This window comes from Sturnus vulgaris, chromosome 3 (genome assembly GCF_052056855.1).
Source record: "Sturnus vulgaris isolate bStuVul1 chromosome 3, bStuVul1.hap1, whole genome shotgun sequence".
Classification (NCBI taxonomy): Eukaryota; Metazoa; Chordata; class Aves; order Passeriformes; family Sturnidae; genus Sturnus; species Sturnus vulgaris.
In genome coordinates, this window is record NC_142245.1 from 91,640,905 (window position 1) to 91,667,419 (window position 26,515).

Here is a 26,515-nt window from a genome sequence, read left to right on the forward strand (position 1 = left end):
ATAAGTTGTTCCTCACGACAAGAGTGCAACCTTGTGCGCTGGTATTAACAGAACAAGCAAAGAACCAGTATCTGGCATACATAAAACATATCAAACACAAGAAATTTAGATATGGGATGTGCTGGCCAATGAGAGGAACAAGTAAACTGTTAACTGTTAAGTAGCTTCAAGCAGCTGTGCCCAAAGCACAGGGTAAGCCCCACCATCAGCACAATCTACCATCCTGCTAACAACTGGAGATGCTGGCAGCTTCCACAACAATGCATAGAAATTAAAAGTGGTAGAAATGAGAAAGTTGTCCAGGTTGCTTTCAACTGTGTGATCATTGGGAATGAGCTGCAATAATAGGACCATTTGGACTTTAGGAGTGAGTATGTCTGTACCTAGACTACATCCTAATAGAAGTCCCATATATGTGCGAATTTGTGTGCACTTGAGTGAACAATACCATGAGGACATGCTAAGAGAAAATAGATTGAAGAGAGGGCAAGTGTAAGAGGTAGTGCACAAAAGTATTTCCCAAATTGATCAACTCAGGGGATTAGTGGTCCAGTTGAATACAAAATAAATGATAAATTCAGAATAACAAGTGTCAGCCCAAGACCACTGGGATCAGCAATGAACAAGTTGAATCCCACTCTACTTCTGCACAAAGGGCTGTCCTGCCAGCTGTGGCTCCAGCTGGGCATGAGCTAGTGCATGAGGGTTTGAGAAAGCTGCTTGAGTAACCAAATGCACCCTGTGGAAAATGATCTGCTTTAATAACAACAGCCTCATTAGCATAATTATAATATCTTGAATAGCAGAAAGGCTCATATAAATGCTGTTTTTGAGAAGGGCTTCCTTCAACTTGTTCCTGTCAGGGAAAAGGGAATTAACAACATTATAACTCTGTGATTAGACTGCTAATTTTTCAATTAGAGTAACTACAAAATTTTTCATCTCTATATGTGTTTCTCTAGCTTGCATGAGTTGCACAAGGTATCTGGTCTAACCACCTTTGAGGTTTGGTAGTGATTTGGATGCAGCAGATGAGATCGAGCATTTCCCACCTGTGCAAGGTTTCTGCTCAGTTTTGAAGCACTGCCTTGCTGGTTTGCTTAGGTGCAACTGAAGGAGGAGGAGCTGCTACAGCCTGACTTTAGCAGATGAGTTACACTTCAAACTTCTCCAGGTTAACAGTGTGTGAAATCCTTCACGGACCCTTATGAGGATATGCTGGATGTCAGGGCTCTCAGTGCTTCAGGGCACACCTGCTGTTAGCAAGAGCGCTTTAGCAATATTTTCGCAAACACAACAACATTTGTTTCACAACAGCATTTTCTCTCTATTTCCCCAGGTATAACAGTATGCAAAACACTTCAACACAGTGTGAGCACCCCAGTCATCCAAGTCTGACAGGAAGAAAAGACCAACTATGGCCCTTTTTACCGTGGTCATCTGGTAATGGTAGCATTTATTCTAAGAAAAATTGTCCTCAAACCGAAAGGACTACAGCTTCAGGTTCAAATTCGTTCTCACTGCCAGCACTGGGAGCAAAGAAAATTCTTTCCAGGAGAGGATACAAGGAGAGTTTCCAACACTCCCCACTCAGAGACTGCAGTTACCTCTGTAAGATTTAGTGTGCCCATTCCCATGCCCCAGGTTAACAGATCCTGTCATTACCTCCTGCCCCTGATACAACCAACCAGCTCCACCTGCTGTCATCAAAACACCAAAATGCACTGATATCCTCATACACGACCTGCAGCTACTACATTAATGTCTCCACTGACAGGTGCTTCCTCATTTTGATTTTCTGATTTCCTAGAAGTTTCCTCTTCCTCTAATTTTCCTCTTTTATTACTGCTGTCTGTTCTCCACTAAACCAAAACTTGTTAAAATTACATTTAAGTTTTTGATCGCTTTTTCAATTTAGTTTATTAAAATATTTTCATTTTTTAAAACTATAAAAAGTAAGAGATTTTGAGAGTTATAATGTTTTGGACAAGTTCTGTTTAACTGGAAAGTAAATTTCCATTTAAAAACAACTCATCTGGCAGGAGGAAAGTAAAGGCTGATGTGATTGGCTTCTAGCTGCACAGATTCTATAAAGGTCTTTCCTGTGTTTGGACTCTGCTATTGCCATTATTTTAAAATAAGAATCACATTTTCAATAGATATCTCTTTTCCTAAACTGCTACAACTTGCATCTGGGAACTGGTATTGCTGAGGAACTATACTTTTGGAGCAGGGATCCTAAGAATATTAAGAAAGAGTTTTGTTAAATTTTCAAAAGACCACACAGCTGCCACCCACATGCCAATAATAGAACATTTTCCATATTTTGGAGTTATCTCACTAAATGATTGTAACACACTCTCAAAAATGTTTTTCAAGATTCAAAAAGCCATCTGGCCTCTGGATTTAACAAGTTTTTTTTATCAATTAGAAAAGGGTATTTAAAAAAAAGAAAAGCGGTGCTGTAATAGATTTCAACACAGGCAAATTAAAGCCTTAGTCTTTATCTACTCAAATATGACCAGGCTTCCAGTTAATCTGTCACCAGTTTTTTCCTACTGTCATTCGAGAAGAAAGCAATGAAAGTCTTGTAATACTATTCTAGCCCATATTCCTCAGCTCCTTTTCATAAAGAAGAGAACAGAGGCCTCCCTGATGGTACATTAGGGATGCACAGAGTAGTTCGGAAATATCAGCTGCTAAATTTTCAGCTTTTAAGCAAAGCACACAGAGGGGAAGGCAGTTAATATTTTAAACTCTAAGAAACTGATTATTTCATCTTGTATTATCAGCAATTGGCTTCCCATCAGAAGCTGCACCCTTCACAGTCATCTCTGCCAGGCATTTAACGAATAATCAATAGAAGCTCATCTACAAGCATTCTTACCTGTCCCCTACTAATAAAACTCAGAGGGCTGATAATTCAGATGCCTCCTTCTCCAGACTGCTGCCTGTAGTATGTAGAACACAGTTGGAAGATAAATAAAAAATGAATATTGAAAAAGCAGCAGCAAAATGTCTGTGATAAAACTGAAGGTCATATTTTCCCCTTCTCAGCAAGGATTTTCAGAGGTCCTTTTAATGAGCTATTTTCTGAGTAGGTCTGTGTGGGCCCAGAAGAATGCTGGCTACAAAGAGTAATTATTCTGGCACTCAGCTGCTAGCAAACAATAAGGTAAAGCTGAATGGCTGTTGGCTTCTTCTGCACGTTCACAGGAGGGAATGATAATAAACTTAGAATCTTGTTTTCTTCTCTGTGCCAATCATTAAAAAGCAGCTGTCTTTAAACATTTAACTTGAGCTTTCCCTGATATAAAGAATACTGCATGTCTAACAGTGCTGGGGTCATTTTCATATGACTTTGTCTGTTGGGAAGACTAACTACACTTGCTCCAATTAAATAACTTTATTTTTTTACTTATTCTATAATTTTACCCTATATATATATACAAACTCGACTTTGTCTCATTAAAAAATTATTTGTTTTCCACTTTGGCATAATAATTCACTAAATACAGTCATGTTCCATTCCTCAGATATTTTAGAGTGTAGGAGAAAGAATAGAAGAACTGTAGGAGAACAGCAGACTGTACATTTTGCACCAAGAACAAGCATAATTTCTTTAGCCAACAAATCTGGGTAGTGAGAAAACACTTTATGACCAAGTATGGTACTAATGTCAGGGTTCTAAAGAAGAGTCTTCCAAATTTAAGCAAAACCAGACAGTGTTATAAAGAATACTTGTTGTTTCAGTTGAAAATGTGTAAACACTCTTTCCATAGATGCTAGGAACTACCTAAAAAGATCAGAGGATGAAAATACTATAAAAAAGGGGAGGGGACCTAATTGAGATGAACAAAAATCTACATGCTGTCTACTGATACTTTCTTCAGAAGTTCCTAATATTAGAATATAGGTGACAATGCAATGGAAAACACTTTTGCATGTAGTAAGAAACAATGTAGATTCAGTACTTAATTCCTATGTATTTGTACCATCATGTTGTATCTTCATTCTAAGAAATTGGAGGAAGGCATGAATGCAATAATCATAGCTTTAGATTAAAGAAGTAATTGAATTAATTTACTGGCAGATCTACAATACCAGAGATTTTATAAATATTTTAATCACTTTAAAATAGTTCAAAGCCCATATTTCCTATAATACTCCAAAATAAACTCAGTACAATCAAGGCTGACCCTGGCAGTAAGTCTAGTATATTTCATACAGATTCTTAAACCATCCTCATCACCAGGGAGAACTCATTACCCTCAAGTTGTGCATTAAGTGACATTCCTGACATGCATTACATGGGATGGATTCTTTCTCTCCTCCTGTCAAAGACTTTTAGCATTTTGGTGATGTTAGGAGCATTCATAAGTCAAAGTTCTCTTGTACTGTGTTTTCTATTTTCTAAAGACACATGACATCTTCTTCAAACTGGGTTTTACAGTCCAACATTTTGTAGCCATTCAAAGAGACCTTTGCTCCTTTTGCCTTAGTGGAAGATGAATCTGCAGTCTCCTAAATGCAGAGGTGAGATTCAGGGAAAACATTGCTTGCTTAGTGCAGTGCTCTAAAATGTACAGATTGAGGAGAATCATGCAAGATTTCAGAAGAAATAGTGATTTTTTTTTTTATTGCTTTGGACCTTTTTTTCCTCAAGGTTACTTGAAATAAGTCAAATTTTACCCAAGAACTGAGTAAAAATTAGTATGATTCTGAGTTTCTGAACTTGGTCTTAGCTCTGAAAAGGGAAGAAATATATCTTAGAAGAAGATTGAAATTTAAATTCAAATTAAGTAAAATAGGAGGTTAATATAAAGTTTAAAAAAATGAAAGCATTCCAGTTATCAGTTTGTTAATTCGAGATATCAGTCATAGTTTTTATTTTCAAGAGCAGAAATCATTAAACTAGACATCAAATGTGCATCCTTCATTAAATTCAACAGAAAAAACCCTATCACTCATGCATTACTTTTTCATCCAGTGTTTTGACAAGTTAGAAGATTTACAGATAATAAACAGATTTGGACTTAATAAAAGTCCTTGTTCTGCATCAGCAAATGACTCTTGCAAGTATTCTTTATCCCAGAGATTATATGTCCTGTGAACAATATTAAGAAATGACAAGCATTTTTAATAAAGCTCTCCTATCTGCCTGCACAAGGCACCATGCAATCTGTGAAAGGTTCATAATCAATGTCTTCTGAACAGCTTAATTAGCTTCCATAACACAGAAGCACACCTAGTCTCAAATTTTAAAACATTTTAAAAACACTAAAACTCAAGGTCATGTATCAAGACCATCCTAACAGCAATGTATTGGCAATCCAATAAAATATTAATTATCCACACTTTTCACTAAATCTTTAGATTATTTTAAAATATTCTTAACTCAGTTTTTACAAAAAAAGGCATTGCTGTACTACTTTTGTCAAATTCTTTTTCATAGTGTTAGACTTTATGCTCCTATTGACTATAGCTCTTTGTTCAGGTAAAAAGGGATGAGGAGCTCAGTCTTGCCACGGCTACCCAAAAAGGTGAGGTTTTGATTATAGCAGAGACTACAGATCAAGGGGACAGCTCAGGAACAAGCAAAAGGCAGATATACCCAAAGGTCCAGTCCTCCTCCATAAAACACCCATTCTCTGACTCTTTAAGCAAGTGTAATCAGTGACATGGGTTCTCCCAAAAAGTTGTTCCCTCATGCAGTATTTGTCTCACAGCCCCAGTCTCTGACTTTGCCTCTGCCCTACCTATTAGGTCTTGTTTGTTAAGTAGCCAGAAACTGGCATGGAGAAAAGAATTTAAAGGTTAAGGAAATTGATGAAGCTATTTTTGGAAGTAACTTAAAAGCCCTCTTGTACCAAAAAATTATTTTTCTCTGCTTTCCAAGAAAGATTATTTCAGAAAATTACCAAATATACTAGCAGATGATGAAATTCCATTAATTTAAAAGGTTGCTTTTAATTTCAGTAGAAGTTAGATGCTGTGTTTTGTTGCACACTGCCTCAACAGCCTCTATATGCTGGTACATAGGAAATCCCATCTCCTTTGCAGTTCTGCACTGGACCAGGAATTTTTCATTTAGGTATTTTCTTCCACATTAAAAAAGCCAGTTCTCTTGAACAAAACCTTTTAACAGAACATATTTGGCTTCATTCATTTTATCTGGATGGTGCCTTGAATCCAGGAGGGAATCATTAGTGGAAGCACCAGAATGGATAGACAGAACTGCTTTTGAATATGTCTCTCTTTGAATGACAAGAAGGAAACTCACCCCATGTTTCCTACAGTGCTGATGAATGACCCAGCTACCAGATTATTTTCAGATGTCTCTTTCTCAAATGTGTTTTTCAGCATAGGCTTTGAAAGAGGTCTTCCACCATTAGCATCAGAAAACAGATTGCCAAAGGTTTAAACCTTTCTTCTCATAAAGTCTTTTCCTAGTCAAAATTGTCAGACTCAGTTTTTGAGTGTTATAATGCTGTTACAATTTTCCAGAGTTGGGAAGCATTTGACTCAAAAATCCTGACTCTAAGGCCCTGGAAGAAGGATTTGAGGAGCAAGAAAGGAGCTTTAGGTAACTGTGAGGTGGCAGGTTTTGTTCTGCAGCACTCACTGGAACTTGCCTTTTGCAAGCAGCCAAGAGCCACTGCAGCATCTGATGGTCACAAACAAGCCAGAAGGCTGCAAGTGAAGGATCTGCACATCTGATCTGTCATCAGCCTTTATTCTTCTTCCAAAACAACACATATGAGAAATGCACACGGTCACAGATTTGAAGCAATGGGCAGACATTTGTTTTGGCTCCTCACTAATGCTAAATAAACACAAGATTAAGGCTGTACTGACCCACAGCTGTTCTTGGTTAAATTCAACAGCAAAAAAGGTTTATAGAGAGTGATTTGTGCTACAAAAACAAAATCAGGTCTGCTTAAGAACTCTTTGTCCCCTACATATGACACAAACAATTTCTTAGTCATTGCATTTTCACTCCAATTTATTAGAACCTCAAACATTCAATAGAGCATTCAGGATTAAGAGGCTTTGGCATGGTTTCTGTAGAAAGTGCATGTCTTTGTGCGTGTGTGTGTTTGTAAAATGAAAGACAGGAGAATGCTATGTGGGCAGAGGTGAAGTGTCAAGAATTTGGGATTTGCTTTTGCAAATAGCTAGGTCAGCAGACTATATGCTTGTCCTATTACAATACACCAGGCCTTGCTCACATGAAACTGTAGAGATTTTAATGGAATTTTTTTAAATCAAAAAATTTAGACTTGAGCAAGATTTTTTTATTCTTTTCAGATCACATGAAAATAAAAATAAAATAGGCTTTCATACAATTACATCTGCTACTTAAAAATATACTTCATTCCATGAAGACTAATGAAAGGAACCGTTCCAAAAGAATTGTGCTGTATCACTTCAGAAGACCAAATTCTAAATTATTAGCTTGTTTCAACCCTAATTACCCATGTGGCACACTTCAGAAGTTGTTTTCTCATCCAAACGTAGTTTATCTCTCTTGGAGCATGTGCACCTGATTGCAAGACTATTTTTAAAGGTTATTATCTGTCAGTGGAGGTACAGATAGTAAACCAATCATCTAAGGACGTCCACAGCTGCAAAAAAAAATAAAAAAATAAAAAAACCTACTGTGGTGCAAGTGGATTTATTTAATAGCCTACCATTACTTCTTCCCTGGACAGCATGAGAATGCATCTCTGCTAACAGGGGATAACTCATTTGAATATGTTAGTAGAGCATTTGCAGTCGTGTGGCCTTTCACACCTGGTCAAACTAGCCTGAAACATCATGAAAAACTCTTTTGCAGTATTTCTTAGCCAGCAACATTGAATTCTACATCACTTCTAAGATATTTAACTTCTTTTTTGTTTCTTTTTTTTTCTTTGCTGTTTGTCACCACTTTAAAATATCTGGTACACAAATAGACTCTTAGAAAGTATATTCTGGGAAAGAATTCTTATGTATTGTATCCATCATTGCAACTGATCAGTAAGATAAACCCTCTGGTAAAGCTTCACTGACTGCACGCTTTTCCAGGAATTGTAAAAATGCACTCACTAAATAATCAAACACAACTTTTGAGAGCCTAATAAGAGCTAGTTCAATAAGTGCTAGCAAAAGCTTTTTCCTAATTATTAATATTATAAAATGACAATATAATTATTGAAAAATGAAATCTTAAATAAAATAAAATAGAGGCATGATATCTTTGAGGAATATGCAAAGAAAGTAATTTACTTATGTAGTAGCAAAGGAAGGTGCACAAAAAAGTCACCAAGAATTGGTTTGCTGTTAGATTTTGACATCAAATGTAAGAGATTTTCAAACACTCAATTAAATTCTGTTCAAAATGCAGAGAATAATTAAAAGCTTCTTGACATTTTCTGAGGAAAACTGAATCATTGTGAGGAGGAAACCCACAATAAGAATATTTAAGGAAAAAAAGTTAAAATACTAGGTTAGTATAAGGCAACAAAGAGGGATTCATTTAACAAATACATAGAAATTCCACCAAAAAAATCCATATAAATAATTAATATTTAGGGCTATGCAGAAGCAGCTAAAGATTAGCTGTTGTTCAGGACACGGGAATGGAAAGGACAATTTAGGTCCCCCGCTCTGGCCCAGTGAATATTCAATTAGTTAAACAACATGAAAGACTTTCATTAGGAGAAACTCACTGCCGTACTCTGTGCCTAATGAAGCAGTGTTGTAATTGCCTGGCAAATGGAGAGATGCGAGCTCAGCCCATAGTGCTGGCCCGTTTCTCGGGGTGCCAGCTCCAGGCACAGCCTGGGACAGGGCACTGCACAGCCAGGACCCTGCTGATCCGTGTGGCAGCTCTTATAGTCTCCTTCTCGTAAGAAACTGATCCCCAGTTCAGAAGCCTAAATTTGGAAAGAGTCACAGCTGAGAATGCCGAGCAGGGCGAGCTGCTCCCCCGTGGCTCCGTGTCCCATCCTTACCGATTCCAAGCGCCGGGGCTCGGGCTCTTTCCTACAGTCAGCTTCTCCTGATGGCTCCCCGAGGCAGCTTCACCACTCCAGGGTCATCATTTTCTTGGGTGATTACTACAGAGAGATCCAAATTATCCCTTCCTAAGCTCCAGAGCTCGGGAGACCTGAGCCAGTCTGGGTCACCAGCCGCACAAATACAGGCTAATTGTGTAACACGTCACCGAATTTAATAAGCAGAGCACGGCTCTGTGCTAACCAAATGACTCATCCTCCACACCAAAGTGGCCACAGCATGGAGGTGCCTCCTGTCCTTCAAACACGGCCCTCCAAGCTTTGGAGGGAATGTGCCATCGTGCATGGACCAAACACTGCACAGCACCTGCAGATGAGTCCTGCAAAGGCAACGCAGGACCAAGAGCCACGATCCACTTTGCTGGAGTCAGTGAGTCAGGAGTCTCTCTGAATTCGTCAGAGAGAAATCAGAGTGCAGGGATTGATTTAAAACCTTTGGATGGATTGAAGTATGTTAAGCTGCTCACACATAAGTCAGAAGTGAAAGTTTAAGTTTTAGCATAAGTAAGCAAGCAAGTGGATAAAATGAATGAGTGAGTGGATGAAATGAGTAAGTAAACAGATATAGTAAGTAAATAAATAGAGTAAGTTTTTAGTGCTTTTAGCAAGTAAAAAGTTTTAAATGCCAGAGTAGCAGTACATGTTCTAATAAAAGTTAAAAAACATAATCCAAAACACTAGAAATTCCGTGGAAGCTCCAAGAACCTAATTTCAGACATAATAAAGTTATAATTAAGAATATTACTTACATTTTTCAGTTAAAACAAGATAGGCCATGTACGTCGTTGATACATAGCCTAGTGTGCTAAGAATAAGTTAAAAAGTAGTGGTCCAAGTTTGTGTCTTAGCTTGTTACAAAGTTTCTATTAAAAAACATGCATTAGAGAAAGCTGAGGCATTTTGCCACTACATTTTGTCATTGCCTTTTACTTTATGCCACTTGCTTTTATGTCATTGCTTTTTGCCATTGATCTGCTTTGTTTTTGCCTTTATAACTGATGTGCTTCTACAATAAACAACTTCATAATAACTATTAGCTACTTAGCTCATGAAAAAAAATTCCCCACCAAGTTGGATGCCTAAAACCACCTCTCATGACTCAGGTTCCAGCAAGCACCTCTCAGTTCTCACAAAAGATCTTTTTTGTTCAAATGTGCTATACTGAGCTGTTTGTGCCCTAGACAAAACCCCACACTTTTTGTACCTTTCCACAGTACCTACATGGTGAAAATAAAAGTCTATGGCCAAACCTTCTCCACTGAGATCTAGAGTGCTAAGTTATCATGAACTTGTGCAAGTAAATACCTCACAGCTCAGGTTCCCACCACCCATTCAGAGTCCATGCCAGTTATATCACCCTAAAATTCCTGTGCTTTGGAGGGTTATGCAATTTGCAGCAGTTGTTTTCCAGACTACCTCCGCTAGATCAGCCTAGCATTTTGATACCAGTCATTCACATTCAGAAGTTAGCAACCTCCAATCAACTTTAAATTGCAATCAAATTATTGGCACATCTTAAAGATGCATAGATCATTACATAAGTAATAGTAAAATTCCATTTTTAACAGAAAAAGTATGCTGTTCCAGACATCGAATTTTGATGGAAATATCAAAAATGGATTTGTATTCTGAAAAAAAAATTAAAAAAATTTGGAATGGCATTGAATCTGTTCACTACTTGAATTGTTGGCAATGAAATTAATTGTATGACAGGCTCTCATACAAAAATGTTACCTATAAGCATTTCATATCCAAACCAATGAATGCTATCTTTGTCACTAGGGGGGAAAAAAGGCATAAAAATAACTACTGCCTTCTGAAGGAGATATTAAGGGCAATGCTAACAAGTAAACTGAAGCAATATACAATAATCTTACTCCTTCCAAGGAATGTCATGACAAAATCAATATGATATATATGTCAATACATGCCAATGTTATTTTCACATCAAATCAGTCCTAGGCCAATGTTTTGCATAGCTGGTGATAAAAGTGACACTGGTAATAGCAGTATTACTTATCAAGATGTGTTATGTCAGCTTGCTTCTGTTCCTGTCAACACTGAAAACGTATAGTGATGATGCACTACATATGCTACCCACCTCTCTCTGCCAGCATCAACCTAACTTATGCCAAATCTTTCTAGAAACACTAATCAACATGCCCTGCTGCAGAGAGCTGAGATACTGAGGCTGTCTAATTTAAGATGCTGATGAATAAGAAATAAACTTTCAAACATTATGAGCAAACTAAGGTTCTGTCAATGTAGATATTGTAAAAGACTGACAGTGATTGCAGTTGGATATTCTAATAGCTTTTATATTATGAAAATATCTCAAATTCAGGAGTAGTATATCTTATATAACTGCAAGTGCACCATAAAGATTATAGATGGTCAGAAGTAATGAATTAGTTTTAGATTTTAAAATGGCTTCTAAGCAACTAAAAAAAATCTTGTTGTTTCTATGAATAAATTACATCAGTAATCCTTGTAGTAAGCACCATCTGAGACAGAAGGTTTTCCATTTACATAATTAGCATGAGGTTAATCTCCATCAGTCAACTGCAACTGTAATAAAACACACTAAGAGCCCTTGAGCTGATGGTATGCAATGCTACAAAAGCAATTACATTTGTCTGCCTGTTATGGAAGTGAAGTTTTTTTATGACAGCCAGCCAAGTTCATTTCTAGTGACAGAGAAAACCAATGGTATAAAGACAATAGCCTCAGGGATCTGTCTGTCCATTATCTTCAAAAAGAACAACTTTCATGCTTAAATGTACAGAAATATGTATAAACATCACTGCATCTTTTCAAACCCTAAATCTCTAAAAGCATTCCCAAAAACATACTTGATCAATGCAGTAAGTACTGCAGTGAAACACCATTTTAAATTAAAACAAATAGCTCTAAAATTGACAAGGACATGACACTGAGGAAGGGGAAAGCTAATGATACCATATTCTTTAATACAGTCCCCACAACGTGTAGGCAAATTCTAAACTATACCTGAAACATGACAAAGAAAGTAGCAAATAGCTTTCTAGCCACAAAGGCATAACGATATTAGTTCCTTTGGGGTGGAGAATCTCTTAAGTAAAACAAAGCTTTGTTCGTTAACACAGGTCTTGGTTAAACCAGAGATCACCTAGTGATCAACTTCAGACTTCTTATCATCTACACTATCTGTTGATGCATCATTCCACACAAAACACTGCATACCATATTGCACCATTCCTGTAGAACACACTGCTGCAGAGCAGCACTTCAACATCATATAAACTATTGTAGGTCTCTTCTTTTTCTTTAAAGCTGTCTAGATATGTTGGTAATAGTAAGCAAAACAAAAAAATCTGACACCACTGTGCCTATGAGAAAGCATCACAATAATGATGGAGCAAAGTTTAAAAAGAGCTAAAATTGTGTAATAGTAAAGAATGAATCCTGCAGCTTCAGGAAAGCATAAAAAATTCTGAAGTATCTGAGGAGGAGTTCATTAAAGAGGTAAAACTCAACTGAAGGAATATTAAGGGACTGTGGGTTTCTTCTTCAGCTGATGAGAACTGCCAGTACTCCTTGTATCTCCCTGTGGCTTCACTGGTCTACACTACAGAACCAGTGGGGAAAAAAAACGAGCAGGAAGATATTTTCAGCTGGGGACAGGAGACATTTTCCAGTGCCATCTAGCACTCTGAAGCAACCTCTCAGGACAGTAATGCAAATTATGTGCCAAACTTCAGTGATCAAGCTTTTAATAGCAAAGGAAAATAGGTAAGGCTCGAAAAAGTATTTCCTATATAAAATATTATCATAAGTCTATAGTAAGGACTATTATTTTTTTGTTATAATGTTTTCCATTAGCATATAACCCATCTCTAAATTCCTTCCTAAATATTATTTAGTATCCAATTTGCATCCTACATAAGCTAGTTATAAGTATTTGAAATGCTCAAATATTCTTTCTATTACACTACGTAGAGGCTGGCAATATAAAGATGTTTACACTACCAAACAAGCGCAGGTGTGTAATATAGGCAGTTGTTTTTCCTTTTCAAACCAGCTTTCTAAATAAAGTCTGCCTAAAGAAACTTAAACCCATATATTTCCCAACCACCAGGCAAGAAACCATTCTTGAAAGAGGTAATACTCATTCCCTCTTCCATTACACTGCTTTATATTCAGAAAATATTCAGTATTTTTGATTGCTTTTTGCCCACCAATAGTTAAGGGACGTTATTAATAGAGGGTGAGATTTGGGGGCTGCGATGCATCTTAACATTGATTTAGAGAAATTATTCAAAGACTGGATCTCCAGGATGCTGGAGGCACCCACATTCCCCTACCCCACTCCAGTAGGATGCCTTTTAAAAGAGAACAACGATTTTTTGTTTCCCTTTCCCTTTGTATTAAACAGAAATGACCACCCAGTGGATCTGTTTGGTGGGGGGGGGCTCAGACCAAATTCATAGGGTCAAAGGACTTACCAAAATAACTTCTGCCTTCTGCATTTGTGATAGAGATATGGCTTCAGATCAGCACCAAAATACTCAGAGCATACAGTAAAATGAAGCCACTGAAGCTGAAATAGATGTGCTTGGGAAATTTTCATATAAGAAAACATTGAAAGCCCAAGACTTGAAGGGAACTAAAAATCGCTTTTCCAGAATTTCAACTGAGATGTTTGAATTATATCTGAATCCTACTCTGGGTGGGAAAAGCTTTGCATCTCAGCCCTGGAAAAGGAGACTTCTTCCTTGCCCTGCACTGTAGTAAGCTACCTGGCAAGTATGGTCAGTAAGAGCCATATAATTTATTTTATCTTCTGTCATCTCTAGCTCAAAATTGGTACAAATTGTGGTACAAATCTGGAAAATAAATATGAAGAGAACAAATTAGTTTTAGATTAAATGGACTGAAAATAATCTACATGCCATAATATTGTACTGTCTCTTGGACTAATCTACATGCCAGAATATTGGAGTGCTCTATCTCAGGGCTGATATGTTACCTTCTCAAGATTTACAGTATCTTTAGAACAGTGGGTTGGTGGTGGGGAGATAAAACTTAAGATGTCCTTCCAATACACTCCTCTGGGTCTGTAAATTAAGCAAACGTAAAACATTTTTTTACAAATGCGGGGTGGGGGCCCACAACAAAAAGAAGGCAGACAGCTCCATGGTCTCATGCATGTCTGGGGTCAAATGGAGGTACAGAATCTTCTAGAGAGCCTGAAACAACTCCACATAACATTTCAGTAAAACTGATTTTTTTTCTCTAGTAAATTCTAATTAAAGCAGACTGAGGCTAATAGTTTTATACATACTTATTTCCACTTCATACAACTGAACTTCAGGCAATTGTTCAGTTAAGCCAGCTTGATTTGAAGAGGCTGCAATCCAGTGAGAAATGTGACTGAGGAAAAGAGCAGCACCCTTTCCAGCTCCCATCCAGCCCAAAACCCTGTCTGCAAGTGTTCTTTGTTTCCTTAGTTCAATTGTCCAGATTTTGGCTTTACCTTAGGCAATGTAGAATTTTTCCCTGGAGAATTAAGTTTTCTCTGTACAAAGCCTAAGAAAAAATAATTTTAAAAAACTACTTCCAATGACTTTTGATTTCAGTCCAATAAGTGCAAGCACAAAGGAAATTAGGTTAATCTGACACCAGGTGCAATGAGTCAGAGTATCTGGTTTAGTCATACAGGTACTAAGTGGGTTTACCTGCTATGGGTACCATGGTCACTGTCTTTGATAAATATCACGGATTTCATTTCCATCTGTGTCACTATGTGTCTATAGGTACATATGTATCAGACTTCAGCTCACTGTTGCAAAAAACAAGTTTGATTATTTTTTTGTTATTGAGTGCATCTCTCTTGGTGATGCAGCACAGCTTGGCTATGTATATTAATAAGGTTTACCAGGTGACATATAACCCTTTCTCTTCCTACAAATGTCCTTCTTTATTTGTAGACAAAGTGTCCTTTGTAAAGTTACTCTTGTTTAAATGAGAAAAGACGTTTGTCTATAAAGATTTTATATTGCAAGGCGTGTTTTTTCCTAGAACTGTATTTTTCTGCATTATGATTCTCTAACAGAAATGGAAAACTAGATGAGAACAATCAACTGGTTCATCTGTTGCTATAATTTCAGTTAATTCTTGCAAGAATTTTTGCAGAGTTCCTGCATAATTGTACTGCTTTAATTCATACTCAACAGAGTATTTACACTCTAAAATTAACCAGAATTCAAGTAATGGAAGTGGGATATTTCCACATATTTCTGTATTGCACTTTCATGACAAAGGCACCGAAAAATTCTCAGCAGTCTAAGTGAAGCTTTCCTTGATTATTTGAAGGAAGATACAGGGATTGTATCTGTGATGATCAGTGAAAGCATACTAGTTAAATAATTTCCATTTCCTTTTGACAAATTAATACTAGGTGAAAAGCTTTTATTAAGTGTATGGAAATTATCACATGAGTAGATTTTTTTCTCCACATTTCTTAATTATATTTTTCCAAAACACAATAGAGTTGCCAAGGAAAATACAGATAATTGCATTTATCCTACAGCCATTTTTTTTCGGTGGGTGTGATTGCCCTCTCTCAGGGCATGTGATGTCCCTTCACAATTTTTTCTTTCCTGAATCAGCGACTAAATCAGAATCCTGAATTCACAAACACAGCAAGGAGAGTAACCTTCCAGGACTAGTCTCCTTGACAATTCAATAAAGGAATCTACAAGCCTTGTGGATCAATCCCAGTGCAGTGGTGATGTCTAAATGGCAAGATTCCCTAAGAGGAAGGAGTTATGGTTATCACAACCTGGCAAATGCTGTACTTAAATTCACATAATTAACAGTACAAATTGAATGCTCTTCTGACCATTTGATCCTTTATTGTTCAAGAGAGAAACACGAGCAGAGCCTTGTTAGCTCATCCAATATACTAGAAAGAATATACAGTGTAGTAGAATATTAAAAGAGGCTGTGGGAAAAAATAGCTTCAGAAAACATGAAGAAAAGACAAGAGTGTGTAAGATAATAAATGCCTGACATACTTAACATGCTGAAAATACTCTTTCAGACTGGAATCCCCTCTGCTATCAATCAAAAACAGTGGTTCTTAATATAGCCTAACACATTCCACAGGAGCAGGAATGTCGACGGCTGTTTCTTGGGACTGTGCCCAGATTTCAGTCTACATTTTCCCTGCATTTTCACTTGTGTATATCTTGAAATTCACATCTAAAGTTTTGGTGTGCCTGCTGATACCTCTGTTCCACATCAAATACAACTCTGAACAATGAATTAAATGGATTGACAGACAAAAATTAGCATCGCAATAATATGAAAAATCAAAGTTTTTGCAATCTTAAAGGGACATTTCCTGTACAGACAGTAAAGGAAACATAGGTATTTAATCAAATCTACATATGAGCTTGTTCAAGGCTCCATTATGGCCAAAGGAGAGAGACTAGACACTTCTTAGAGTGAAGATAGGCATCTAAACTACATCAGAGAATAATGCCCAAGAAGTCCCCACATCCTTGTTGACTGCAACAGGAACCTGGACAACCTCTTCAGATGTAATTGCAGCTGACTAAATTCAGGAGAGATGATTAACAGCCTGTTGATTAGCTCTGTTAGCTAAAATAAGATTTTCTAAATTTCTGATTTTTGGGAATGAAAATCAGGTAATTGAAGCAAGGTCAGACTCCAAATTAGTAGGAGAAAATGACTGTAACCTGGGGTCTACCCACTCTCTCCTCTTCAATTATTTTTGAAGACTAGCAAGTAAAATATTGAAATCTTCTGTAGGTCTCAAACACCTGTAGCCTGCCTTCCACATCCAAAGTTCATAGCATAGGTCTTGAATAAACTTAAAACAGTTCTCTGACACTTTCTTTACAATTTCTGTATTAAAATATTACCTGAAATTTTTGTGGGAATGAGTGCTGGAATGCCAGAATAGCCAAGAAATAAGTCCGAAGGTCTTTTTTGTTTTTTTTGAAGAAAGTATAGTGCTAGAATGCCAGAAAGCACAATTAGGAACTAAATCCCATTTGCTGTTAGTTACAGAAACTGCATAACCGGGGTAAATCAAATGATAGAGGTTCTTGAAACTTACTTATAGGCTTATAGGGTTTATGACTTTGAATAAATTTTTCTGTCATATTTTCCTATTGGAAAATGTTAAAATTAAAATATAATTTCCAATTACCTAGTGGAATCAAACTCTATGGATTTGGCATCAGGATCAGGAGAGACTTGACATCAGAAGGGCAACATCAATTGCAAGGCAACATGTTTGTGCCAAGGTTCAGTATGGCAGCAACAGATTCCTCAGCCATCAGGGAGATCAGATTTTTGGAATGGATTTAAGATGGCAAGCTCTCAGTTAAAGGCATACCACCAAGGGCCCTGCAAGCTGAGGCTCACTATCTCCCAGGTGCAGAGACCAGCTCTCCTCTTCCCTTGGCCTTGCAATCATCTCTTATTCCTCAACCCACTCCACACCATGTGCTTACCTGCCACCTTGCTTTACTTAAAGGAGCAAAGTGTTTTTTTCACCCTGTCTTGCTTTTTTTGTATGTTCTCTTTTCCTCCCTTTTGCTAGCTGCCAAACAGACACAAGATAGCATTAATCACAATGTTCTGGGTGACCTTTGAAGAAACACTCTGCTGGGAGCCCTCTTTACAATCTAAATGAAACACATCATCCAAGGAATGGGCTCTCTTGAGGTTACAGACAATTTCATCAAAAATAAGTGTGGGCACGCCATGGCGTCAGGCATTTAGAAAAAAACCTCTGCCTTAAGAGTATTCATTGTATAAAATCTCCTTGCCATTTCCTTCTGTACTGCAAAAGCACCTTAGCTAGTGCCCAAAGGGTCTAGCTACCACCTGCCCAAAGAGTGTCTGAGGAAGGACAGCAAGTAAAATGTATTTTTACCAGCCTACTACATGGTGAATGATTTCATAAAGCAGCTTTTTTCCAGGATACTGTATATTTCTTCTTCTGTGAATGACCTCCCCAAAAGCAATATTCATCTTACCGAAGGTGTCCAGAAGAGAAATCTACATCTAAGCCACGTTCTCTTTACATGCAATAGAGCAGAATTTGCACTTCTGAGATGCAGTCCATCCTACTCAAGGATAAATGTTTAGTATGAGTCAGATTAATCATAGTCTCATTTTTTTCTGATATAAAAAAACCTAAACCCACTACAGTTTCTCACTCAGATGCACATTACAGACATCTTAAAGAGGGGATATAATTCCTGTCTAAGCAACATTAGTTGGACCATTCATTCACAAGATTCCCTGCAAATATGAGCCAGTGGGTACTTAGAACAAGACAATGACTACTACAATATTGTAGGGAAAAACCGATCTGTAAAAAGCTGTTTCTACTACAATGTCATGAATTCTTGGGATAAGAACAAAATTGCCATGAGTTACCATATGAATTTATCAAACAAACAAAAGTGGTGGTTCATATAACACGATTATTATGAAACTTGCTGCATCAGGAAATTTCAGATGCCAAAAAGAAAAACAGATCAAAACCCAAGAAAATACATCCACGATGAACAGATCCACTTACTTACACTAAGCTCAGGGGGAGCAGGAAGACACAGGGATATCTATCCTTTTCACTCTGCCTATTTTTTCCATAAACATGAGCCTCAAGTAACCGTCGAGGACAGGACACTGAGCTAGCTGGACTGGACCTCCAATCCAGTCATCCATTCTTTTTTTCTGACCTCATATTGCCAACACTGTTCCTACAGCAGTGAGCTAAGCAAGGAATATTATAGTCCTCCCTCACTCATACTATTTGCTTCCAGGATTAACAAATGCAGGTTAAGCCTCCATTTTGCACCAGGAAGCACCAGAAGCACAAACAAAAAATGCAACCCATCACCTTACTTGCTTTCACATTACTTCCAAATATTTGTGCTTGGTCCAATCCTCCATTCCTGATACATTACTTCAGTAGAGATATTTACTAGTGAGGAGAGTTCGTGTTGGAGCCAAACACCTACTTGATATCATCCATTCTGTCATCAAGGTGACTCATCAGCAGTGGTCTCATCTTCCATCCTTTCAAGCAAAGTCAAAAAATTGCTAAGAATAGCAGCAGAATTTGACTGCAGAGTGTTTTTCTGGAAAACTCAAATCTTAGCTTGTGACTAATGCTGCTAATTGAATTTTTACCTCTATCTTTTTAGGGGAGAACACAAACAGTAAGAGATAAGCTTTTTACTACATTGTCCCTTGTCCCTTTTTTTATGGCAGTGAAACACCAAACTATGGCTCAAAACCCTCTTCTTAAACACCTTAACTATTTTCTAAAGAATCAGACACATGGGGATTTCCCAATAATATTTTGGAGTTCAATAGTGAGCTATGATTGCAACACAAAATTTGCTCTGACCTGTTTGTGATAAAAAATACTTTACATATGACATTCTTTTTCCGTCTGTCCAAACATCCCACTTTCCTTTTACTTTTAAATTATCCATCAGTCTAACTACTATATTTCAGCAGTCACTGCTGCTATGCAATACCAAATATGAACTCTTATGGCAATCTGAAGGAGATACATATCCTTTATATTAAATACATCTCCTACATGACTGAAAGAACTATGTTAGGGAATAAAAACTATAATGTTATGCTAAGTCAATTTCTTTTGAGCACTTTTAAATCCACTCTATAGAAAAAAAGAAAGTGAAAAATCCAAACAAACACAGGAATCATAAATATTTTTTGCACTAAGTAACTACCATTCCCTTCATCCCATTATACTTCAGAGAAAAATGAATTACTGTTATCTTCCAGTACAAACAGTGTAAATTAATTATTTCAAAACGGGTAGAAAGAGAGAAATAGACATAGAGACACACACACCCCAACAGAAATATTGAAATGCTGTTAAAACCAGGAAATAGTTACATGTGTTTTCAAGAAAATCCTTTCAACAAAAAAAGGTTTGTGTGTGTTTTAGGGGTTTCCCCCAAACTTTACCTATGTTTATTGCATCCAAGACTGTATAGAGAGCCCATAATAACAGGCAGGAACAAGGACTATATCAGTATGCAAGCCAGCTGTCTGGAAAAACCTGCCTTCTCTGGTGGTAAGCTTTAAAAAAAAAAATTTGAAGTGTCTGGGGCCTTGTTGCTGTTTTTTTTCCAATCAAAATGAAATGGTATATAATCAAAACTGGCTGCATTTGTAGAAAAGGAGCCACATGAAGTTGAGCACAAGCAATTAACAGTGCAAGTGCTTTTCCTAAAGGGAAATACAGTCAGTGCTTACATTTATCTCAGTATTAGCAGCCAGACACACAGTGCTTACAACAATCATTTCCACGGAGTTATCAAATTTTTCAACTGCAAACTCCGGTCCCTATGGATATTAAATCACAGAAGCAATCCAAACAAAATCAGTGGAGAAGTGCTGCTAATGAAGTGTGTGCACAGATCCACACAAAGTCGTAGCCCTAAGTACTTATCAGAGAGCAACAGGTGCCAACCAGATGCCAAAAAAATAAATAATATGTCAGAAATTAATAGCAGTCAGTCTGTTGTTCCTGTAAGTGATAGAAGACAACCAAAATGAAAATAAAGGAACCAAAATACAACCTTGTAACAGCCCACAAACAACAAGGGCAACTGCACAATCTAATTTATGTTATCTGATATTACTTCAGGCTTCCTAATGCAGAAAAAATACAAGGCTATCTCTAGACTCAAATAAAGAACCAACCATGGAACTGGAGAGCACTGCAAAACTGTAAAAGGTTAATTCTTGTTATAATGCCCAAAGCTCCTGCCAGGCTGGAGCTGCTTCCTTAACAGCTGCCTCACATGCCTGGAGTGCAGCAAGCAGGAGTGCCACAAATCCTGTAAACACTTCAGGAAATACAGGAAACAAGAGGTCAACCAAAAATGTGACACATTGCCTAGTGCTGTCGAGTGAAAAGGCAACCACGTCACTGAAAGAGTAGCAGCAAAGGGGGATTGTATGCAATGCTGGAGACATATTAAGCATAGAAATAATAATAGAAAAATAAATCAAGCAAAGAGCTGAAGTATTCTCACTTGAAGGTACGGTGCAAAGTATCATCCCAGCTTTCTGAGCAGAAATGTATCTTCTAGTTATTCAGCAGTCCCAGGATATAAAAGACTTCTCTATGCCTATCTACATCTATTTCTATAGATCAGCACAAAACAATTGGTTAAGACTGAGTTGCAGGTGCAGTCGAGTGCTTTATGTGAAGTGCCGGAGGGCAAGGAGGGAAATCTTGTTTACGGTTCAGTGAGGCTTGGGTATGGAAATCAATGGCAAAACGTGTTGGTACAGAAGGAAAAGAGTTTTCCCTAGTATCAGCATCAACCCACGTGGAAAGCTGTGCTGATGAAGCCAGCAAGAAAAATGCAACAGCAACAAGGTTTTAGTCTCCATACTGTATCCCTTATCCTGTAATACGTGAGAAAAACACAACTAAACTTTTTCATGGAAGAGACTTATTAGTGTCTAGTGGGGAAATAACAGATGTTGGGAGAATCACTTCACCAATGTGAAGGGTTGCTATAAATATATTAGCAGAGGGAGTTCTGCTGTTGAGCCATACTTAGAAGCAATTTACAGGTGTTCTCCCAAGTAATCAGTGAATTCTACACAATTACTCAACAAAAGTGTGAGGAAACTTAATAGCAGGTACAAATGGTGGAACTATTACATTGAAAAATAAAATACACCTAGTCACACATCAATTATTAAAAAATAAACTTGCTGAAAATTCAGCCCAACACATCCCCTTTTTTTCATTCTCCATCTCTATTTCCATGTTTCTTGAACTTTTTTTAATTCACACATATCCATTTAATTCTCACTCCCACCATCTTGTAGTATTTTTTTACTTCATTTTTCAAAATAATTACCTTTATTCCCTTCTCTTTCATTTCTTCCATTTCAGACTTATTACTTTTTCTTCACCTTCTTTTGATAATTTTTAGGACTCCCTGCCTCTCCTGTCTTACTATCAGCTTTATTTTCAAGTCTTGTCTAAAGTGTCTATTACAACCATGCCTATGGGGTGCAGTACTAAAAAGGTTTGTGGTGCATGCCACATTTTGCCATAGCACCAGTTAAGGCAAAGAGTCCCCAGATTCACTCACTTCTTACTTCACCAGTACTTTTCCCTGCAGCACGGATTTTACTGACATATACAGCAAAGAGTAGAATGATTTTGCTAAGTCCCATTGCTTCAGGAAACAATGAGGTGCTGAAGCTCCCTACCATAACTGATCTAGTAACTCAAAATAGCACTTATGCTTCAAAAGTTCTCCCAGGTTCAACTTTTCAACCCTTACTCCTCCCCCATTCACTGTTCATCCCTCTTCCACATCTATAAACTCACATCTGCCTAAATATGGGGATAAAACATCCTTTAGGCACCCATGTTACCACTGTTGCTTATCCAAAGCTGTTACTGCCTCGGCTCAGCTCAGCATCCACCTGGATGTTCATCTCACAGCCAACACCAGACTTGGATTTATTATTTATTATTTATTTATTATTTATTTATTATATGCTCAGGTATCACAGACCACATCCCCTGACAGGCAGCACGCAGTGCTCAGGAAAAGCCACATTACAAAACCAGGCACCAAAGGCGTTTCTGATAGTGGAGTGTTGCTGTTCAGCTGGAGGAAGGCAGGTAGGGATGACACACCACAATAATGAGCCAAAATTGAGAAATTAAGAGGTGATAACACAGTAAAACAGATTTGAAAAGTAACTGGCTGGTGCAAATAAACTTGACAGTGATATAATTCATTGTTCTGTGTCTATCTTAAAAGTGCCTTTCATTTCTTTGTGGGTTAATAGCCCCAAACACCATGAGTAGTTGCCATTCCACATAATACCTAACCAGTCACTTCAGCAGAATTCTAAACAACTGATTTCAGCATACAGCTAATAGACATAAATGTACTTTCTGATGATTTTTCTGTCAGAAATGTTCATTCCTCTGAAATGAAAGCAGCCACACAGAAAACATTTTAAATTTATTATATAATTATAGTTTTTAAACTTCATTAAGACTACTTTAAAACATGCCTCATTTTCCAGCACAAAACCATTGTAGACTATGGAAATAACGTTCTGTTTATGAAATCTACATATTTTAAATTACACACATTTAATGAGAGAATTTGTGGAATTCAAGAATGTAACAGTTTGGGATGTTTATTCATGCACCAGATGGTAAAAAATAAGTTGGTCACAGTCTTCTGAAGATTGCTTCACGATCACTCGAATTCATGCTTTTTCCACATATTCAATAACAGCTTAAAACATACGTCTGAACTTGAAAGATGTTTACAAAGAATTAATATGAAGAATTTAGTGCACAATAGCATGTGCAGTGTGTTCTGCAGACAAGTAGTCATTGGTTACTCCTAACCTTGAGCTAAAAGGCCCTGATGTAGAAGATTCGTGGGTGAAATTGCAACATACATCATAGAAAATTACAATATTAGTAATGCTAATGATGACACAAATACTACTAATACTTAAGCAATGATTTAGATTCTCCACTGGTTTCCAAAACAATAATTTGGAATTCAAATATTATCTGATTCATTTTATGTTCACTAAGCTGGAGTACTAAAATCCCTCTCATAATTTCCTCCACTTCCCAGATTAAAAAAAAAGTCAGCTAGGATACTTCCCAGAATAGCCTGATTCTCTCAGAAGCAGGCACAGCCACACCCTGAACAAGTCCTGGTCTCTTCTTTTGAGAGCAAAACCTGGTGCACTCAACTCAGAAGCATCCAATAATGCTAAAAATACCTTTGCATTCTGCTTCAAAAGTGAAAGCTGGTTTTACAAAACATCTTATCAACTCCCTTCACACTTTATGCAGTAAATTCTGTCCCATGCCTGCATGTCCCACGCCTGCAAATACAAAAAAAACCAGTTCCTCATTGTTTGGCACCTGTTCTACTGTAGGGCAGTGTTTCAGACATGTCACATAAATCATCATTTTACATATAATACAGTCTGTTTGCAAGAAGATATACACATGTAAGTAACAACAGATTTACTGGAAAATCATCATCTGCTCACTCACACATTGCTTGAAAGCGGCTATCTGCTCTTGAAGGGACCAAAATATATTTCATGTCAGCGACTAGCCCTCTAAATCACTTATATGTGATGAAAATTTGATAAATTCTTGGACTACACATGTAAGCTGCTGGATATCCATCTAGAATTGTACCCTCTCACAGACATCAAAAATAGGGTAGCTACAATATAAAACAATCTCTGTACTTAACAAAGGAAGACAAACAACTGTCAAACCACTGCCACCCTGAGATAGCTCCGGGAGGTAACTACTGTAACTATTTATGGTTTAGACAAAAGCCATTATTTCAAATATAGTTCCATCATTGGAACAAATTGTTCTTGTTTAAGGAACCTGAAAGAAGGCGACTATCTCCTGCATTAATGAAGGAACATCTAAACCTGTAAGATTTTGTATGAGAAATAGTAACTACAGAACACAAGTAGATTCATTAGAAAATTCTAATATACAATTTCATAGACAAATAATGTTTTACAAGAAAACCACAATACACAATAAATATAAAAGCATATAAGTAATTCTGTTCTAAATAGTTTCCTATCAAGAAACTCCAACATAGAAAAAGCAAAGAGATTCCTTCAGAATACTGGGGTCAGTATTTCAAATAAGATTTGAATTTTGAGGAATATGTAATATTGCTACACCAGAGTATATTGTGAAAATCTACATCAGCATGTGTCAAAGCATATCCTAATTCTGCAATGCCCAATCTCACACCCCTTCCACTGCCCAGAGGATCATGAAAATTGTTTCCACACTTTTACATGACACTCATACCTGCATTACTTGAGCACTTCACAGAGGCAATACTCCTAGAAGTGACGTGGTCTGATCATTTACACTTCTTAAAAATGACTAATATCTACAAATTTAGCTGCTTTTAAGAAATTGGTCTAATTTGTCCCTAGTAATTTGGAGAGTGCTACCCACACACTTGCTGTCAGGGGTTAATTTCTGAATACACTTTGCAGTATGCAGAACCATTTTCTGGACACATCCCTTTGATTGCCATTACGTGGAAGGGTGAAAATTCCAACTTTCCTTTTCTTTGGACATCTCAACAATTTGACTTAGATTTTCTGCATATGTCAAGAAGCATATATTCTGAAAAAATGCAAGAAATATTCAATTGGAAACAGAAGAATAAAATATTAGGTTTTATTTAACTATATTGTACTCATAATAGCACTGGGGGTAACTACTCTTTTTTTCAGATTCCATTGTATCCTGATGTAGTTGGTCATGGTGACTCCTAAGCAAAATCACCATTGAAGAGCAAAGAAATAGCCTGTAATCCTGTTATTGACACTTTCAACATAACACTTATGAATAAAACAAAGAAAATAAAACAAAGTGAAAATTAAATTTGCTCTGATAATTCTATTTCCCAAACTTTAAAGTGCACTGGAGCCTCTGAAAACCCCAGGCAATCCATTAACGATGCAGCACTGTGTCACCACAAGTCATTGGCAAGGTTGGAGGCTCACAGCCCTGACAGAATTCTAAGCCTTAGAAACCTGGAAAAAACTGAAAGTCATTACAGGAATCATTTATCATTATAATCCTTCAGCACATACACTTTCTCAGAAAAAGACACTGTAAACTAGAATATATTTCTATTAAGAATAAAATTAAATGAAAAAAAGAAAATCTTTCTTGTTAGATATAGCTACTTCTCTCCCGACACTGATATTTTCTTTGGATTTTTTTAAATATGTAAGTATCAGTGTCAATTCACCTAAAAGATTGTAAATAAGATTGCTATAAGGAAAACTGCTGTATTTTTAACTGAGATCTGTTCCATCATATTAGTGAAAACATGATTTATTAAAGAAAAGCAGAGAGAAAGACAAATCATGTCCTTTCCTCTGCTGGAATTTCAAATACAAATACTTTACATTTTTCTTTTGTTGTTTCAGACTGAAAGAGCTGAGTTTTGGCTCAGGAGCTTTGCTAAGAATGACTCTTCGTCTGATTATCACTCAATTGATAATTTGGGTTTGATCTGGATATATTTCAAAGTGCATTTTCTAAAGAATACTAAACCATTTCATTCTTGATGGGACTGAAAAATCTAATTATCTTTTTCAAACATTCTTGTTATATAAAATCATCACCAACAGTTTTATTTTTAAGAAGCAGTAAAATGGTAATATATGTACCTTCAGTAAGATTTTATGAGATACATGGAGTTTCTATGAAAACAACTTTAAATCTATTCAACAGGGGAAAAATGTTGATGGCTCTTCCCTGAATCTTCAGTTTTAAATGTTTAAAGCAAATCCTG

General features: G+C 37.0%; 1 protein-coding gene across 3 annotated transcripts in view; it reads right to left on the reverse strand.

Moving 5' to 3' along the window:
- Nucleotides 1–26,515, reverse strand: part of MLIP (muscular LMNA interacting protein) — a 108,020-nt gene that overhangs the window by 67,354 nt on the left and 14,151 nt on the right. Inside the window, exon 1 of one of the 3 annotated variants that reach the window (XM_088162268.1) lies at nucleotides 9,000–9,431. The exons of 1 other annotated variant lie outside the window; for it this stretch is intronic. The gene's annotated coding sequence lies outside the window, so the exon portion shown is untranslated. Of the gene's footprint in view, nucleotides 1–2,887; nucleotides 3,055–8,999; nucleotides 9,432–26,515 lie in introns of those variants that run through there. One more of the 3 variants, XM_088162270.1, reaches the window with a different exon arrangement.